Raw genomic sequence first — 8540 nt, forward strand, 5'->3', positions numbered from 1 at the left:
TTTGATGTTTTTGCATTTTGGCTTCATTGCTCTCTGCATGGAAAATATGAAAATGTTAGCTAATCCAATTGTGAAAAACCACCAGTTGTACTATATGTCAGGAGCCTCCTGCACCTCTGTCTGCACTGCAATGATCTGTTTTAAGTAATAACTCCAAACAGACCTGAGTTCACTGTGTTTGTGCGTTTATGTTTGCCTCTTTTAACTATACACTCGCTGGCCACTTCATTAGTTACACCTAGCTAGTACCGAGTTGGACAACTTGTTGCTTTCAGAACTGCTTTAATTCTTCATGGTACAGATTCAACAAGGTGCTGGAAACTTTCCTCAGATTTTGATCCATGTTGATACAACAGCATCACACAGTTTGTGCACATCCCAAGAAGCTACAACATAAGAAGCAACAATACTCGGGTAGGCTTTGGTGTTGTAAATGATGCTCAGTTGGGACTAAGGTGTCCAATGTGTGCCAGGAAGGTCTGCCTCACACCATTACACCAAAACCACCAGCCTAAACTGGTGATACAGAGCAGGATGGATCTATGCTTTTGTTTTGTTCACACCAAAGTGACTCTACCAACTGCCGTAGCTTGCCTCCACCAGTGTGTGAATTCAATTCAATTCAATTTTATTTATATAGCGCCAAATCACAACAAAAGTCGCCTCAAGGCGCTTCATAGATACAGAGAAAAACCCAACAATCATATGACCCCCTATGAGCAAGCACTTTGGCGACAGTGGGAAGGAAAAACTCCCTTTTAACAGGAAGAAACCTCCGGCAGAACCAGGCTCAGGGAGGGGCGGGGCCATCTCCTGCGACCGGTTGGGGTGAGAGAAGGAAGACAGGATAAAAGACATGCTGTGGAAGAGAGACAGAGGTTAATAACAGATATGATTCAATGCAGAGAGGTCTATTAATACATAGTGAGTGAGAAAGGTGACTGGAAAGGAAAAACTCAATGCATCATGGGAATCCCCCGGCAGCCTACGTCTATTGCAGCATAACTAAGGGAGGATTCAGGATCACCTGGTCCAGCCCTAACTATATGCTTTAGCAAAAAGGAAAGTTTTAAGCCTAATCTTAAAAGTAGAGATAGTGTCTGTCTCCCGAATCCAAACTGGAAGCTGGTTCCACAGAAGAGGGGCCTGAAAACTGAAGGCTCTCCCTCCCATTCTACTTTTAAATACTCTAGGAACAACAAGTAGGCCTGCAGAGCAAGAGCGAAGTGCTCTAATAGGGTGATATGGTACTACAAGGTCATTAAGATAAGATGGGGCCCGATTATTTAAGACCTTGTATGTGAGGAGCAGGATTTTGAATTCAATTCTGGATTTAACAGGAAGCCAATGAAGGGAAGCCAAAACAGGAGAAATATGCTCTCTCTTTCTAGTCCCTGTCAGGACTCTTGCTGCAGCATTTTGGATCAGCTGAAGGCTTTTCAGTGAGTTTTTTGGGCATCCTGATAATAATGAATTACAGTCGTCCAGCCTGGAAGTAATAAATGCATGAACTAGTTTTTCAGCGTCGCTCTGAGACAGGATATTTCTAATTTTAGAGATGTTGCGCAAATGGAAGAAAGCAGTCTTACATATTTGTTTAATATGTGCGTTGAAGGACATGTCCTGGTCAAAAATGACTCCAAGGTTCCTCACAGTGTTACTGGAGGCCAAGGTAATGCCATCCAGAGTAAGAGTCTGGTTAGATACCATATTTCTAAGATTTTCAGGGCCGAGTACAATAACCTCAGTTTTATCTGAATTAAGAAGCAGAAAGTTAGCGGCCATCCAGGTCTTTATGTCTTTAAGACATTCCTGCAGTTTAACTAATTAGTGTGTGTTATCTGGCTTCATGGACAGATAGAGCTGGGTGTCATCGGCATAGCAGTGAAAATGTATGCTATGTCTTCTAATGATGCTGCCTAAGGGAAGCATGTATAATGTAAACAGAATTGGTCCTAGCACTGAATGCAAGAGTGAATGAATAGTGGCATTGTAAAGCGCTTTGGGTGCCTTGAAAAGCGCTATATAAATCTAATCCATCATTATTATTATTATTATTTTGCAGCAGAAATAGAAACTAGATAAAGCCTCTGTGGTACAATAGCATCAATTTCCTGTTATTGACTCATAGGAGTGGCATCCTGTGTGACTATTTCCATCCCAGCAGCTTGAAGCAGTCTGATTATATTATTACCTCTGGCATTAGCAAACATTCTCAGAGAACTGCCGCTCAATGGATGTTTTCTCTTTATTTGGACCATCCTCTGTAAACCCTAGAGCTGATTTTGTGGGAAAACCACAGCAGATCAGCATCTTCCCCGTTCTGACGCTCAGTCTGAACTTCGGCAGCTCATCTTTAGCATGCCAAACATAAGTGGAAATGGCTGCTGTCTTAAATGTCGCTCTTACCGTTCACTCATGCAGCATGCAGCATGTTCTGCCTTATTAACTGGCAGTAACTGAAAATATAATAACTGTTGGTGTCTAATGTCCGTAACATTACAACAATTTGCATTTTAGCAAAATGAGGCTCGTGATGTCACAGACATTATGTATAAATTAGAGATGGAATCAACACGTCACAATCATTCATAAAATCTCGTTGTAGTTTCTTATTACACACTTGAAAAAAACTGATTTTTGCCTCCAGCTTTAAGAGTTTTTCTCGATTTTAATGAGGTCAGAGGTTGAGATGCTCTTTCAGTAATTCCAGCATGTATCAAGACTGTAAAACATGACTCGACTTAAATTTTATTTATAAAGAATATCTATTAAAAAAAAAAGAAATGCTGTACAAAAATTAGAATGAATAGAGAAAAACAAAGCAAGGGAATAGATAAGAAATAAGTAAAGCACATGTTAGTAGGTGCTAAACAGAAAAAGGCACCGAGGCTAGGATGAGCAAAAATGTGAGTGAGTCATCTTTAGTTTTAGGTCTACAGGACCACATTCTGTAGACATACATCCTGTAGTGGTATACAAACAGGAGGACCTTGAAATCAATTTTAAACCTCACTGGAAACCAGTGGAGAGAAGCTAAAACAGATACGATATGATCTCTTTATTCGGGCGCATGTGAGAGACCTAGCAGTAATATCTTGAGATGGGGGACAGAGACTGACAGGAACCAGTGTAAAATGAACTGAGCGTGAGTTATTCTGAAATCTTAAGCTTCTCCGTGTCTGGTTCTGACTCTGGGAACTGATAAAAGACCGGATCCAGATGACCTGAGGGATCTGGATGGTTCATACTGGGTCAGGAGGTCATTGATGTATTTTGGTCCTAAACCATTCAGAGCTTTATAGGCCAGCATCAGAACTTTAAAGTCTATCCTTTTTTGCTCCTCCCCTTTGTGAGTGTGGACACTTCATCTCTTTGCTCTTGAATGCTTTGCTTCTTATATTGATTTTTATGCTGATTTTTTCCCTTTTTTCCGTGTGAGCTTACCTGCGATAACTTCTGGACACTTGTAGATCATTAGGACTAGAGTGTTCTTAACAGAAACAGCAACATTTTATGGTTACCTTATCCTCAGCGCTCCGTGTGTCTGTGGCCTAGACACAGCTGAAGCCTGATTACAGCGTCTGGGCACCGAGCAGCCTCAATAGCCTGGAAAGGTGCTAACCGCTAGGCTAACTAGCAACAAGATGCCTTCCCTCTCCACAGATGACTACCACAGCCTCCTGCAGAAGATTGCAGTACTGGAGACAAAAATTCATCGCTTAGAAGTAAACGTGGAGGTAAATGGACTGTGTGGAAATGAAACAACCTTGCCTTTGATTCAAAACAATGGCGATGAGCAAGCTAGTACACAGCTAAGGAGCACAGATAACATGACCAAGAAAGTAGACTCTGTGCATTATTATAAATCCTCAAGTGATAATCCCCCCTTAGACTGTCTTGGTGCAAAACCAAGACATAAATCATGTCTCCTGGAAGGGGGAGGACGTATCACAGGCAGGGCACAGCGAGCTGAAATCTCTGAAACCGACTGGCCTTCACTTCCTACGAGACAGAGAAGCTCTTCTACCCCTGTATACAGGAGGAAACAGGACTGGACAACCGTGAATAGGAAGGTTAACAACAAACCTCCAAAACAACTGAATGTGAAACTGCAGAACAGATTTGCTCCACTATCAAAGGACCCTGGATCTATATCGGACAACCATCCATCTAAAAGCAGCGAAATAAGGTCTGAAAATCTGTTGAAAAGTGAAAGGCCACAGGGAAAGCTAAAGGCTAGGCCTGAAACTCTGATTGTGGGTGACTCTGCTGTAAAGGATGTACAAAGGATGTGCGGTAAGAACACTAAAGTCCTCTGCTTTCCTAACGATATGGTCAACAACCTGAAGGAGAGAATTCTTCAAATTGCAGATGAATATCCAACTGTGACAAACATTGTTCTGCATACAGGGTCAAACGATGTGTCCAAACAACAGTCGGAGGTTCTGAAACGGGACTTTACTGGATTATTAAATACTGTAAACTCTCTGAATGCAGCTGTATTCATCAGTGGACCTGTACCGCCGGTCAGAGGAGGAGACGAGAGATTCAGCAGGTTGTTTACACTGAATAAATGGCTTATATCAGCATGTGCTGACCACTCAGTGCATTTTATCGACAACTTTAATATTTTTTGGGAACGCAGGCATCTGTTCAAAGCAAATGGATTTAATTTTAACAAGTCAGGGGTGAAACTGTTCACCTCCAACTTGTTTTATTCCATACGTCATCCATCTGTGCTTGGTGCCAAGGCTGAGATAAACGAGGAGTTATCTCATAAAGAGGAACAAACAGTACTCCAAGAACAGACAAAGCCCAGCAGAAACCTTGAGGAGGAGCTCCATTTGCCCCCACCCGGGAAGAGCCTCAGAAAGGAGAGACATCCATGGCATCTGAGGAAGAGCCTCAGAAAGGAGAGACATCTAAGGCAAGAAGAGGGGTCCCTATTTGCCTCCAACTCTCTCAACAACACCAACGACCAGGACAAGGGACCACGACCTTCCCCAGTCCCCCAAACCCCTGACAGGCCATCACCCTCCTCCCCCTCCCTTTCTCCCTCCTCCCCACACCTGAAATTCACTGAGGAGATGATGGAGCGGGTCAATGCTGGGCTCAGATCTACCCCCCGTCCCAATCCCTTTTTGTCCCCCATAAACCCCCCACCAGAGCGGCCAAAGGTTCGCCATCGAGCCCCACCCTCAACAGAGCAATCGAAGTCACATTGCCCAGCCTCGCCCCCCTTAGTTCCTCTTCATGCCCTGTCTCCGCAGTCTGATATGTGATATGTGAAGGGTCCGGGCTGTGAGGATTATGGCAGTGATGACTTTTCCCAGGAGAAGCTGGGACCCTGTTTACTAGAAGGTTTTAAAATTTCTGTACTTTTAGGTGACAGGAGACATGTGGCCTGGTCAAAACACAGAGAGCTGCACTCTAAAAGATCTTTAAACATAGTAAACATACCAGCAGATGGAGAAAAACAAACCTCCAGGTTCATTATGAGATTTATAAAGAGAAACTTCACAATTATAATTTACAACTGAGGAATGCAAGGAGGTCCTACTTCTCTGACATCATCACTAAAAACAGCCATAATGCTCGGGTCTTATTTTCTACAGTTGACAGGCTAAAAAACCCCCCTGTGTCAGTGGCAGCTGAACTTCATTCGACCATGGCCTGCAATGACTTTGCCAAATTCTTCACTGAAAAAATCCAAAAAATTAGACAAGCAATTGGTACATCAACAGCAGATCCAGGATATGTACTGTGTCCACCAAAAAACTGTTTAAACACCATGAAACAGTTTCAACCTATTAACAGCAAAGACCTGGAGGACATCTTAGGTCAACTGAACTCCTCCTCCTGCTGTTTAGATGTCCTGCCAACAAGTTTTTTCAAAAAGGTCTCAAAGACTTTAGAGTCAGACCTGTTACAGATCGTCAACTTTTCTTTATTATCAGGTGTGTTTCCAGAATCACTAAAAACTGCTGTAATCAAACCTATACTGAAAAAGGACAATCTTGACAAGACACAAATGAACAACTACAGGCCGATCTCAAATCTCCCGTTTTTAAGTAAGATCATTGAAAAAGCAGTTTCCCAACAGCTCAGTTACTTCTTAAAACAGAATAATTGCTACGATGCCTTCCAGTCAGGTTTTAGACAGAACCACAGCACTGAAACCGCTCTGACCAAAGTGTTTAATGACATATGTCTGAATACAGACAGTGGAAAAATGTCAGTCCTAGTTTTACTGGATCTCAGTGCAGCATTTGATACAGTTGACCACAACATATTACTCAAAAGACTGGAGAACTGGACAGGTCTTTCAGGAACTGTACTAAACTGGTTCAAAACATACGTAGAAAACAGGAAATACTTTGTATCAATAGGTAACTTCACATCTGAGCAGACAAGTATCACATGTGGAGTTCCCCAAGGTTCCATCTTGGGACCCCTTCTGTTTAACATCTACATGCTCCCACTGGCACAGATTATAAACAACAACAAAATAAACTATCACAGCTATGCAGATGACACACAAATATATATCACAATGTCACCAGGAGACCGAGGCCCTGTACAGGCTCTTGGTAAATGCATTGAGGAAATCAATGACTGGTTGTGCCACAATTTTCTCCAGCTAAACAAAAACAAAACTGAGGTAATAGTCTTTGGCGCCAAAGAAAAACGATTACAGGTCACCAGAGAACTTCAATCTATACATCTAAAAACCACAAACCAGGCGAGAAATTTGGGTGTAGTGATGGATGCAGACCTAAACTTAGAAAAACACATTAAGACAATAACAAAGTCAGCTTACTATCACCTCAAGAATATATCAAGGATAAAAGATCTGATGTCTCAACAGGACCTGGAAAAACTAGTCCATGCATTCATCTTTAGTAGGCTTGATTACTGTAACAGCATCTTTACAGGTCTACCTAAAAAATCAGTCAGACAACTACAGCTCATTCAGAACTCTGCTGCTCGAGTCCTCACTAAGACCAAAAAAGTGGACCACATCAGTCCAGCTCTGAGGTCCTTACACTGGCTGCCTGTCCGTCAGAGGATAGACTTTAAAGTTCTGATGCTGGCCTATAAAGCTCTGAATGGTTTAGGACCAAAATACATCAATGACCTCCTGACCCAGTATGAACCTTCCAGATCCCTCAGGTCATCTGGATCCGGTCTTTTATCAGTTCCCAGAGTCAGAACCAGCCACGGAGATGCTGCATTCAGCTTTTATGCTCCTTATATCTGGAACAAACTCCCAGAAAGCCTCAGATCAGCTGAAACACTCAGTTTATTTAAATCCAGGTTGAAGACTCACCTGTTCTCAGCTGCATTTGAATAAAGCACCAAATCCACACTTTAAGCTTAAATTTCAAAACTTACATTTAACTACTGATTTTATCTACTGTTCTGATTTTATCTGTTTTGATTTTATATACTGTTGTTTGTTTGTTTGTTAATTAGTTAGTTAGTTTATTTGCTTGTTTTATTCAATTTTAAATCATGCTTTTTATTTGTTCTTGTTTCTAATGTCTCTGTAAAGCACTTTGAATCACCTTGTTGTTGAATTGTGCTATACAAATAAACTTGCCTTGCCTTGCCTTGCCTAAATAAAAAAAAACCTTTGATGGAACTGTTTCTATTTTATCTTCATCCAGCTGAAGAGGCTCACGCCATTCGAGGTCTTGCAGAAAGTATTGTGAAGTGATGTCGCTTATGAAACATTGTTACCTTAGTGAAATTGTATGTTTCAAGCTTCTGGTTGGCCAGCACATCAAACACACCTGTCAGTACGTTTAGAAACATCATCACTCACTGCACCACTACCAACTCCATGTTTCCAGTTTGTGTTATGTTTGTAGTATTCCGATAAAGCTGCCCAATCCCCCTCTGTCCCTTGCAGATTTCATCTTGTGATCAGTTCACTGAAGTGAGATAAGTAGGTTAGCAGGAGAAGGAGAAGATCACGCTTAGTTAATTAAGCTGAGAGATTACTCTGTGTCACAGTGAGTGGTAGAGAGTGCAGAGGCAAAACAGAATAGCTTGGTAGTGTCTCTTTAATATGAGGGATTTATTAGAAGTCAGTATTTTAAAACTATTCTTTAAGTGTCTGTGAAGTGAGGACAGCAGTTCCTGCAGCTCTGATGTAGGATTTCAGGTCCTCAGCAGTTTGTGTAATCTCATTTTTATAGCCACCTCAACACAACACAGCACATAAGCCATCAATCTAGGGCAACACATATACATATACAGGATTTACACACCCTTTTTTATCTAACCAACGAGTGTGTGTTGGTAGCAACACAGCTGTCTCATGACAAATGTAGAAGAGACTTATTCCTAGTGTAGTCAAAGCATGTTTTAAGTTTCACATCCACTTACATTCATAAATAATTTACTAAGTCAGTGAACTAGTTCAAACCTCATCAGTGTAGCATGCAGAGAATGTAACCACCCACAGTCTATCCTGATAACCGTGCTGCATTGTGCTCATTTTGTGTGGGAAGATTTTTTTCTGCTTCAGT

Source organism: Astatotilapia calliptera, chromosome 15 (genome assembly GCF_964374335.1).
Source record: "Astatotilapia calliptera chromosome 15, fAstCal68.1, whole genome shotgun sequence".
In the NCBI taxonomy this organism is placed as follows: domain Eukaryota; kingdom Metazoa; phylum Chordata; class Actinopteri; order Cichliformes; family Cichlidae; genus Astatotilapia; species Astatotilapia calliptera.